This window comes from Rutidosis leptorrhynchoides, chromosome 2, assembly GCF_046630445.1.
Source record: "Rutidosis leptorrhynchoides isolate AG116_Rl617_1_P2 chromosome 2, CSIRO_AGI_Rlap_v1, whole genome shotgun sequence".
NCBI lineage: Eukaryota > Viridiplantae > Streptophyta > Magnoliopsida > Asterales > Asteraceae > Rutidosis > Rutidosis leptorrhynchoides.
The window spans coordinates 678,402,257-678,415,587 of record NC_092334.1 but is presented as its reverse complement, the minus strand read 5'-3'; positions in this window follow the sequence as shown (position 1 = coordinate 678,415,587).

Here is a 13,331-nt window from a genome sequence, read left to right as displayed (position 1 = left end):
GTATCATCTTTATAATTATTAGTATTGTTATTATTAAACTTATTATCATCATTAGTAGTAAAAGTGTTATTTGTATAGTTAGTATTATCAGTATTAAAAGTATCAAAATATTAAATCTGTCATTTTTACTAAAATTAGTATTATCATTATTACTATTAATATTACAAAGTATCATTATTAGAATCATCATCTAAACATTAAAATAGGTATTATTACGATTACTAAAATTACTATTAAAATTATTATTATTAAAATTACCGTTATTATCAAAATAGTATTTCAATAAAAACTATCATTTTTTTATCTTATCAATATTATCATTTTTATTAAAGATATTATTATTACTATCATCATTAATATTAGTATTATAACTATTATTATTATTTTTATTCTAGAAACTATTAAATGGCAAACAAAAGAAATTTGTATAAAAATATAATTATTACATAAGTATACTAATATTACTTAATAATGTGTTTAACTAATATAATATCATCTATATTGATATAACGTTAATTAATTTATATATCAAATAAGTAATATAATATATTATAAGTATTAATGAAATTCTATATAAATATTAATCTAAATATATAACAAAATAAATATAAACTTGTTCGATTACGATTATATATTTTAATATATATACAAATGATATAGGTTCGTGAATCCAAGGCCAATCCTGCATTGTTCATTATAGTCATATGTATTTTTACTACAAAATACAGTATGGTGAGTTTCATTAATCCCTTTTTAAATGCTTTTGCAATATATATTTTTGGGACTGAGAATACATTCGCTGCTTTTATAACTGTTTTACGAAATAGACACAAGTAATCGAAACTACATTCTATGGTTGGATTATCTAATCGAATATGCCCTTGTTATTAAGTCTGGTAATCTAAGAATTAGGGAACAGACACCCTAATTGACGCGAACTCTAAAGATAGATCTATCGGGCCCAACAAGCCCCATCCAAAGTACCGGATGCTTTAGTACTTCGAAATTTATATCATGTCCGAAGGAGGATCCCGGAATGATGGGGATATTCTTATATGTATATTGTGAATGTCGGTTACCAGGTGTTCAATCCATATGAATGATATTTTTGTCTCTATGCATGGGACGTATGTTTATGAGAAATGGAAATATGAAATCTTGTGGTCTATTAAAATTATGAAAAGATTATTTATGTTAAACTAATGAACTCACCAACCTTTTGGTTGACACTTGAAAGCATGTTTATTCTCGGGTATGAAAGAAATCTTCCGCTGTGCATTTGCTCATTTTAGAGTTATTACTTGGAGTCATTCATGACATATTTCAAAAGACATTGCATTCGGGTCGTTGAGTTCATCAAGATTATTGATTAGTCAATTATAGTTTGATATATTATGAAATAGTATGCATGCCGTCAACTTTCGATGTAAATGAAAGTTTGTCTTTTAAAAACGAATGCAATGTTTGTAAAATGTATCATATAGAGGTCAAGTACCTCGCGATGTAATCAACTGTTGTGAATCATTTATAATTGATATGGACTTCGTCCGGATGGATTAGGACGGGTCCTTTCATGTAGTATCAGAGCGATGGTCTTAGCGAACCAGGTCTTGCATTAGTATGTCTAACTAGTAGATGTTAGGATGCATTAATGAGTCTGGACTTCGACCATGTCTGCATGTCAAAAGTTTTGCTTATCATTAGTGTCGAAAATTATTTGCTTATCATCCTTAAAGTCTAGACACGTCTTACTGCCTCTATTGCATAGACAGTGTATAGATAAATTCATATCTTAGCGTATCTGTTATTGTTACCTCTGCCTGACAGTTTTAGTAGATTTCTCCGTAACTTATGGGATTTTAGTATTATATATGCATATGTAAATTAGGTATTGTAGGGTACTAATATACATTCTATAATCTATTTCTTATCGAAAATCTTTCATCTGATCGTACGAGATGAATCCCTCAACCAGTTCGAGTCCCTTAGATTCCGATAACTACTCCGATAGTTATTCCGACAGCTATTCCGACATAGAGTTTCACTCGAGCTCCGAAAGCGGTGTCACCGGAATGAATCAACCAATCAGCCATCCCCAATTCATCTGATGGTTTCGTAGTCGACTTAATCAATGGAGATTGCAAAGAATACGATCCTTTCCACCAACCGAATTCACCGATTGGCGAAGAACCTGAAGCACTTACCGGCTAACCTATCTGAAACACCATTTTCAGCCTCATTTCCAGGGTAGCTCGTCACGATTATATTCTATCCACAATTCTAGACCTTATTCATTCGCTCGTTCCTATCGAAAATCATCCCGAAGTAATAAAAGTCAACGAGTTTCGCGCCTGAGTTATAGCCTTGGAAAATATGGTGCAAAACGTACCAGCTTCAGCAACATCAACATCATCAACAGTACCACCAGCAACAACATAAACCACAACAACACACGCCTCAACATCACAATCTGTACCTCGAGCATAATCATCGTTATACATGACGTTCTACATCATTTATCTTCGTTCGACATGGCAATTATGTAATCTCTAATGTTTTAGAGATTATGTATTCTTGTTCTAACGGTAAACCAAATGAGATTAATATCATATTAACTCATTAAATCTATATTACATCTGAAGAAAATATATATATGAAAGTATATTTTCATAAAGTTTGTAATTTAAAAGTCTTTCGTACAAACTATTAATGATGAAAATATTTTAACGGGTAGGTAATACCAGAGGAATATTTAGATTTCACATTAATAAGTTACAATGTACATTCTTCGAATCTGATCCAACAGTCATTTACTATCCTACTTACTCCACAGATATACGTATCTGTTCACCAAAGAATAACCATTTTCATTCCAATTAAATTTCACATACGAGTTTCTGCCGATCAAAACCCAAGTCAAGATTTGACAAGTGGCATAATGAAGAAAATAATGAACAAAATAAAATTTATTAGTAACCAATTAATTAACTACGCAAAACTTTAAAAATATGTTAACTGTTCCTAGCTAATTGTTACTATATGACTATTTTCTTAACATATACTAGTTTTGGTGGGGTTATTGAACTATTGAACTATTGGACTACTATTATGGACAATTAAAAATTATTAAAAGAGTAGGAAATATTAAATACAACACTTTTCAGATTGTAAATAAATTTCATCTTCTACAGTTAAATATTTCCTCAAGTTGCCACTTGAATTCATCTTAAACTTCATTTGAATCTCGACGATTGCAATCTGCGTTCAAATCTTTCATGATTCTTGAAACCTCTCAATTAAGAAACAACTGAGAAGATAAATCAACCGCACTTCATCTACGGAAGAAAAGATTGATGTAAATAGTTATACACCTGAAAACATTCGGAACCTGAGTAAACATATAACACGTATCTGTGCTAGCTCCTTTGGCATTGTTATTATCGAAAATAACTTTGCAATCCCTTTCCAAAGTAGCAAATTTTGTCACAGCTCCAGTAAGTCAACTTCGACTTCTCATTCAAAACAACCTTATTATAACCTTGATATATACGCGTGATCTTTTATTGTTACCAGGGAACCTTTCATATTCTACCATATTACCAGCAGACGTACCAGCAACCTCGTTGCTTCTTGGTTTAAATCTCTCTGACAAATCATTTTACTTATTCATTGAAACCCTATCATATACTCATTCGCATCTTGTAACGAATACTGCCATACCAATTACCGGGAATTAGCGATCAGTACTTTGAAAACTCACAGTATATCTACATCAACAGTTATATGTATCCATATAACATTTATCTCTTAGAATTATGATCTTTCATTCTGAAATTTTGAAAAGGCACCCAGTTTACGAATCAATACATTGAACTTTGAAAAAGCTGAATGAAGCAGCAGAAACTGTAGGCAACCGTAAACGACCTTAGTCATCGGAAGTTTGATGATAAAGAATAATGTGTTGGAAAAGCTCAGAAATGTTGGAACTGGAAAACGGATAGAGTTAACCATGAAGGAGACCAAGGACAAATACAAGGACCATACCCTATATTCAAAGAATCCAGTTAATTCTGGATCCGATGAAATCTTCAACAAATATCTTGCTCCATACTCATATTAAAATCTTGCGGAAAATCTTTCTCCATCAACCATCGAAATTAGAAATTCCAAAATATCATCATCAATATCTTCGATATTTCTGAAGATATTTTCAAAAATATTCTCGTCCGAAATTATATAACTCTTCGTGCTTCCCGTGTATCATTATATTGGAAACATTCAAGAGAAAATTTAGTACCGAAAAGCAGATTATGCGAAACTATGAGGAAAGCCGTGGACAAATCACAAAGAATAAGTTTGACTTCAAAGAATCTAAATGATTCAATGTCTGCTGAAGTCTTTAGCGAATATCTTGCTCGTTACTCTAAACCCTTGCAGACAATAGTCACCATCATTCTCTGATCTTAGATATTCAAAGATATTATCGTATCTTTCATTATAAACATCCTCCATATTTCTGAAGATATTTTTATAATTATTCTTATCTGAAATCATTAATCTCTTCGTGCTATCAGTGTTACATCATATAGAAACTGTTAATTTCTATATTCTGTAAACTTTCGAGCTTAAAATATGAAAGTTATTGAAGTAATGTTGAGGACTGATGCATGAGTTAATATAATATAATGACACTTGATCAATGTGATTATATTACACTAAGTCATGCTGAGTTTCTAATGGAAAGTGATGATTCACAGAACATACCATCATCATGTGCCATGTTACATAACTCTTACATTCTAATTAACTCCTGAACAAATCAAGAAAAAATGTATTCTTGATGGTTCTATCTTTCGTGATATTGATAAATTTAAAAATCAAATCGTGCTATCATGTTCCTTTCTGCTTAGAACATTATAATCATTCGAAACTCTATATCTACAAATTCTGGACCATTATTTGACTTAAAGTCGGGAAGTGAAAACAAAAGCATGGAGCCCCGAAATATAAAGGAGTATACAAAACCCGATAACAACACAGGAATTACAAACCGTGTATGTCAATGTTTATCGCAACATAAAGACACGGGAGAATTAAAAACACTATAACCCCCAAGAGCGAAGTAAAAGAAAACGGATTCCTCCGGTGGGAGTTGGAAAAGGAGAATGAATGTTGCGATAGTCAGGATAAGGACAAGGATCAGAACTAGATTAAGTATTTTCACGATCTTTTGAATTTGGGAATTGAGTATTGAAGTGGTGAAAATTAATGGAACGGAAAAGGTAAAATTTATAGTGAAAATATCAGACAGGGTAATCGAGGCAGATCACCATATTTAATTATAGAGATATTAATTTCCTTATTTGCCGAAGAATCAAATCTTTTAGATTTCGAAGACTTTCTTTAATCCCTTGAATTTCGAAATTCAACCCTCTACGTCAAAGGTTAAGATGCACCCTATTTTCTAAATTCAATCGTGACTACGTCAAAAGTTAAGATGCATCTTACTTTCAAAATTCAACCCTGACTCTGTCAAAAGTTACGATGAATTTTCACTTATCCTATTTCAATCTTTTGTGATAATTTCACTCGTACGCTTCGAATAATTGAGTTGTTTTTATTCAAATCATCTGATGGTGATAAAACTTTAATTATTGACTCATATTCGTCATGAAAACATTTTTATTGTTAGCCATGACGACCACACTCAAATTTTGGGACGAAATTTCTTTAACGGGTAGGTACTGTGACGACTTGGCAATTTCCGACCAAATTTAAACTTAATTCTTATATGATTCCGACATGATAAGCAAAATCTGTAATGTTGAGTCTCAAAAGTTTTTGAAGTGTTTTCATTCATGCAAATTACCTTTTGAACTGTTTATATGGATTCAGATAACCCTTGACTATTCTCGACGATTCACGAACAATTATGTGTAACTAAGTATATAAATATAAGTATATAAGTTATATATAATATTTTGAATTAATAAAATACAGTTAAATCAATTTGAAATTTAAAAGGTAAAAATTATAAACAGAATAATTAAGTACAATTAATGTGAATATATATAAACATGCATATGATACTACTATTATGAAACTATATGTATATGTATATGTATATGATTATTATTAATAATTGGTATTATATTGTATAAATTATATAAATATTCAATATCTAATAATTGTTGTCATAGGATATATAATATACTTATTAATTAGTAGATATTTAACAAAATATAAATTCCACATATTAAATTTAATTACAAGTACAAATATAAAAGTTATACTAATAACCTTATTTTTATTATAACTGTTAATATTAATAATTGCATTATTAATATTATTATTATAGAAAAGTATAAGTTATTATGTTATTATTATGTTATTATTATTATTTTAATATCACTAATAAGATTATTATTATTATCATTTTATTACTATTATTATTAGTAATTAAATTATTGCAGATGATCATTATTGTTAATAATAATTTTTTTATTATCATTTATTTTTAATGGTCTTTTTATTAATAATATTATTATTAATAATATTATCATTAGTATTATTAATAACATTGTAGTGACCCGAACTTTTCCATGTTTATATATATTAATTGAGATTGATGTTTACATGATTAAATGTTTCCAACATGTTAAGCAATCAAACTTGTTAAGACTTGATTAATTGAAATATGTTTCATATAGACAATTGACCACCCAAGTTGACCGGTGATTCACGAACGTTAAAACTTGTAAAAACTATACGATGACATATATATGGTTATATATATAGTTAACATGTTTTTATTATAAGTATGTATCTCATTAGGTATTTTAACAATGAGTTATATACATAAAAATGAGACTATTAATTTAAGAAACTCGAAAACGATATATATAACGATTATCGTTATAACAACGTCTTACTAGGTACATATGAATCATATTAAGATATTGATACACTTGGTTAATTATGTTAAATGATAAGTAAATATATTATTAAGTGTATTAACAATGAAATACATATGTAAAAATAAGACTACTAACTTAATGATTTCGAAATGAGACATATATGTAACGATTATCGTTGTAACGACATTTAACTGTATATACATCATACTGAGATATATTATATATCATAATATCATGATAATATAATAATTTAAAATCTCTTTTGATATTATAAACATTGGGTTAACAACATTTAACAAGATCGTTAACCTAAAGGTTTCAAAACAACACTTACATGTAACGACTAACGATGACTTAACGACTCAGTTAAAATGTATATACATGTAGTGTTTTAATATGTATTTATACACTTTTGAAAGACTTCAATACACTTATCAAAATACTTCTACTTAACAAAAATGCTTACAATTACATTCTCGTTCAGTTTCATCAACAATTCTACTCGTATGCACCCGTATTCGTACTCGTACAATACACAGCTTTTAGATATATGTACTATTGGTATATACACTCCAATGATCAGCTCTTAGCAGCCCATGTGAGTCACCTAACACATGTGGGAACCATCATTTGGCAACTAGCATGAAATATCTCATAAGATTACAAAAATATGAGTAATCATTCATGACTTATTTACATGAAAACAAAATTACATATCCTTTATATCTAATCCATACACCAACGACCAAAAACACCTACAAACACTTTCATTCTTCAATTTTCTTCATCTAATTGAACTCTCTCATGTTCTATCTTCAAGTTCTAAGTGTTCTTCATAAATTCCAAAAGTTCTAGTTTCATAAAATCAAGAATACTTTCAAGTTTGCTAGCTCACTTCCAATCTTGTAAGGTGATCATCCAACCTCAATAAATCTTTGTTTCTTACAGTAGGTTATCATTCTAATACGAGGTAATAATCATATTCAAACTTTGGTTCAATTTCTATAACTATAACAATCTTATTTCAAGTGATGATCTTACTTGAACTTGTTTTCGTGTCATGATTTTGCTTCAAGAACTTTGAGCCATCCAAGGATCCATTGAAGCTAGATCCATTTTTCTCTTTTCCAGTAGGTTCATCCAAGGAACTTAAGGTAGTAATGATGTTCATAACATCATTCGATTCATACATATAAAGCTATCTTATTCGAAGGTTTAAACTTGTAATCACTAGAACATAGTTTAGTTAATTCTAAACTTGTTCGCAAACAAAAGTTAATCCTTCTAACTTGACTTTTAAAATCAACTAAACACATGTTCTATATCTATATGATATGCTAACTTAATGATTTAAAACCTGGAAACACGAAAAACACCGTAAAACCGGATTTACGCCGTCGTAGTAACACCGCGGGCTGTTTTGGGTTAGTTAATTAAAAACTATGATAAACTTTGATTTAAAAGTTGTTATTCTGAGAAAATGATTTTTATTATGAACATGAAACTATATCCAAAAATTATGGTTAAACTCAAAGTGGAAGTATGTTTTCTAAAATGGTCATCTAGACGTCGTTCTTTCGACTGAAATGACTACCTTTACAAAAACGACTTGTAACTTATTTTTCCGACTAGAAACCTATACTTTTTTTGTTTAGATTCATAAAATAGAGTTCAATAAGAAACCATAGCAATTTGATTCACTCAAAACGGATTTAAAATGAAGAAGTTATGGGTAAAACAAGATTGGATAATTTTTCTCATTTTAGCTACGTGAAAATTGGTAACAAATCTATTCCAACCATAACTTAATCAACTTGTATTATATATTATGTAATCTTGAGATACCATAGACACGTATACAATGTTTCGACCTATCATGTCGACACATCTATATATATTTCGGAACAACCATAGACACTCTATATGTGAATGTTGGAGTTAGCTATACAGGGTTGAGGTTGATTCCAAAATATATATAGTTTGAGTTGTGATCAATACTGAGATACGTATACACTGGGTCGTGGATTGATTCAAGATAATATTTATCAATTTATTTCTGTACATCTAACTGTGGACAACTAGTTGTAGGTTACTAACGAGGACAGCTGACTTAATAAACTTAAAACATCAAAATATATTAAAAGTGTTGTAAATATATTTTGAACATACTTTGATATATATATATGTATATATTGTTATAGGTTCGTGAATCAACCAGTGGCCAAGTCTTACTTCCCGACGAAGTAAAAATCTGTGAAAGTGAGTTATAGTCCCACTTTTAAAATCTAATATTTTTGGGATGAGAATACATGCAGGTTTTATAAATGATTTACAAAATAGACACAAGTACGTGAAACTACATTCTATGGTTGAATTATCGAAATCGAATATGCCCCTTTTTATTAAGTCTGGTAATCTAAGAATTAGGGAATAGACACCCTAATTGACGCGAATCCTAAAGATAGATCTATTGGGCCTAACAAACCCCATCCAAAGTACCGGATGCTTTAGTACTTCGAAATTTATATCATATCCGAAGGGTGTCCCGGAATGATGGGGATATTCTTATATATGCATCTTGTTATTGTCGGTTACCAGGTGTTCACCATATGAATGATTTTTATCTCTATGTATGGGATGTGTATTGAAATATGAAATCTTGTGGTCTATTGTTACGATTTGATATATATAGGTTAAACCTATAACTCACCAACATTTTTGTTGACGTTTTAAGCATGTTTATTCTCAGGTGATTATTAAGAGCTTCCGCTGTCGCATACTTAAATAAGGACAAGATTTGGAGTCCATGCTTGTATGATATTGTGTAAAAACTGCATTCAAGAAACTTATTTTGTTGTAACATATTTGTATTGTAAACCATTATGTAATGGTCGTGTGTAAACAGGATATTTTAGATTATCATTATTTGATAATCTACGTAAAGCTTTTTAAACCTTTATTGATGAAATAAAGGTTATGGTTTGTTTAAAAATGAATGCAGTCTTTAAAAAAAAACGTCTCATATAGAGGTCAAAACCTCGCAACGAAATCAATTAATATGGAACGTTTTTAATCAATAAGAACGGGACATTTCAGTTGGTATCCGAGCGTTGGTCTTAGAGAACCAGAAAATTTGCATTAGTGTGTCTTATCGAGTTTGTTAGGATGCATTAGTGAGTCTGGACTTCGACCGTGTTTTCTTTAAAAATGATTGCTTAACATTTTTGTTGGAAACTATATATTTTTAACATATGAATATTATGTGATATATTAATCTCTTAACGTGTTTGATATTATGTGATAGATGTCTACCTCTAGAACAAGTCCCATTGACTCACCTAATAATAATGAAGAGTCAAATGTAAATTGGAATGATTTGTGGACTGATTCACAAGTTCCCGAAGAGGAACCGGAAGAAGAATCGGAACCGGAAGAAGAATCGGAACCGGATGAAGAAATAGAACCGGTGGGGGAAATAATAAAACGGTTATGTAAAAGAAAATCCTCAACCAACCGACCAAAGTTAATTATGGTCAATGGTGTTTCCGCCAAGGAAGCAAAATATTGGGAGGATTACCAATTCTCCGATGAATCGGATTTCGACGAGAATTCCGATGATGTTATAGAAATTACCCCAACTGAATTTAAAAAGGCAAAAGAAAATAATAAGGGAAAGGGCATAAAAATAGAGAAATCTAATTCCAACCCCGATGAACTTTATATGTATCGTTAACCCCCGAAGTCCTTAAGTTGTAACAATGACCCGGGAACCTCTAAACCACCAGGTTTTTCTAAACCAATGTGGACAACGACGGCTCGTATTAGGGGAACATCATATATCCCTAGAAACTTGGCAAAACGAACCAAAACCGAAGAAGAAGAAACGAGCGAGTCGGAATAAGATAGTTGTATTCGTGTGGTGTAATATATGGAATATAGTGTTCTTATGCTTTATGATATATGTAAAAATTGCTTGTATTAATAAGTATTTTTTTTATGAATCTAACTCTTGTCTATTTTACAGTTTAAAAACACAAAATGGATAGACAACCCAATATTTTAAGAGACCTACCCGGAGACATGATTGATGAAATCTTGTCTAGAGTCGGCCAGAATTCTTCGGCACAACTATTTAAGGCGAGATCAGTTTGTAAGACATTCGAAGAACGTTCCAAGAATGTCTTGGTTTATAAGAGACTTTCGTTTGAAAGATGGGGGATATCACATTGGGAAACCCATAAGTTACGATGTGTTTACTTTGACGCATATATTGCGGGGAACCCAAATGCTATTTTACGCAACGGGTTAAGAAATTATTTTGACTCAATATATCCGAATATTGGACTTCGTGATTTAGAAAAAGCGGCTAACATGCAACATAAAGAAGCATGTTATGCTTACGGATTAGTAATGTTCGCTTCTCACCAAAGTGAGAACAAGAACATCGGGCTACAACTATTAAACAAAACGTTTCCACAAGTGACGGAGTCGGTAATTGGGGTAAGAAATGAGGTTTTTAGATTATTACGGGACTGTTGGACATTACGTAACCCTCGTCCCTTTGATGACGTTACAACACGCTGTCTTATCAACGGCCATAACGGTTATGTTGCACAAGACCAAGGATGGGAAGTAGTCCTAGTAAAACCAAAATGCATGACTTGTTTCTGGACGTATGAATTACGTGTCTTTATTGCCTTTGCTGAACGACTTGTGTACTAGCTAGAATTGTCTTCACAACTATCTTGTATCAAAGTTATAGTGTGCTATATTTCATGCTTTATGTAAAATAAGCGGTATTGTAAGTTTGTAAAATATTGTATAAAAGTTTGAACGCGAAATATTATTATAATCAGTTTTTCATATAGAATTGTAGTAGTTGAATTGTATATTAGCTACTAAGTATGAACTTAACGGGTAGGTACTACCCGAATTTAAACTTATAAAACGCTAATATGAAGAAAAAGCTTTTATAAATGAGTTCATATTATGCTACGAAATACTATTAACTACTCTTAATATTCTGTATGATTAACTTGTTCCATTTAACTATTTTGAAGGAAATGGCACCGACTACTCGACACACCGTGAATATGAATGAAGAGGAATTCCGTACTTTTCTAGCTTCAAACATAGCCGCAGTACAGGCTGCGCTACATACCAACAATAACCTTGGATCTAGCAGTACAGGAAATCGTGTAGGATGCACCTACAAAGAATTCACTGCCTGCAAACCTTTGGAATTTGATGGAACCGAAGGACCGATCGGATTGAAACGGTGGACCGAGAAGGTTGAATCGGTGTTTGCCATAAGTAAGTGTACTGAAGAGGACAAAGTGAAGTACGCTACGCATACCTTCACAGGTTCTGCGTTAACATGGTGGAATACCTATCTAGAGCAAGTGGGACAAGATGATGCGTACGCACTACCGTGGTCAGCATTCAAGCACTTGATGAACGAGAAGTACCGTCCCAGAACCGAGGTCAATAAGCTCAAGACAGAACTTAGAGGGTTACGAACCCAAGGATTTGATATTACCACGTACGAAAGACGATTCACAGAATTGTGCCTATTGTGTCCGGGAGCATTCGAAGATGAGGAAGAGAAGATCGACGCGTTTGTAAAAGGATTACCGGAAAGAATCCAAGAAGATATAAGTTCACACGAGCCCGCCTCCATACAACAGGCATGTAGAATGGCTCACAAACTAGTGAACCAGATTGAAGAAAGAATTAAAGAACAGACTGCTGAAGAGGCCAATGTGAAGCAAGTCAAAAGAAAGTGGGAGGAAAACGGTGATAAGAATCACCAATACAACAACAACAGCAATTACAACAATAATCGCAACAATTATCCCAACAATCGCAACATCAATCGCAACTACAACAAACGGCCCAACAACAACAACAACAACAACAACAACAGCAACTACAACAATCATCCCAACAACAATAATAACCGCAACAACAACAACAATCAGAAGCAACTATGCCAAAGGTGTGAAAAGAATCACTCGGGGTTCTGCACCAAATTTTGCAACAAGTGTAAAAGAAATGGTCATAGCGCGGCGAAGTGTGAGGTCTACGGACCAGGGGTTAATAGAACGAAAGGAACAAATGGTGTCGGAACGAGTAATGGCGGAGCAAGTAGTGTCGGAGCAAGTTATGCCAATGTAGTTTGTTATAAATGTGGAAAACCAGGCCACATTATTAGAAATTGCCCGAACCAAGAGAACACGAATGGACAAGGCCGTGGAAGAGTTTTCAATATTAATGCGGTAGAGGCACAGGAAGACCCGGAGCTTGTTACGGGTACGTTTCTTATTGACAATAAATCTGCTTACGTTTTATTTGATTCGGGTGCGGATAGAAGCTATATGAGTAGAGATTTTTGTGCTAAATTAAGTTGTCCAT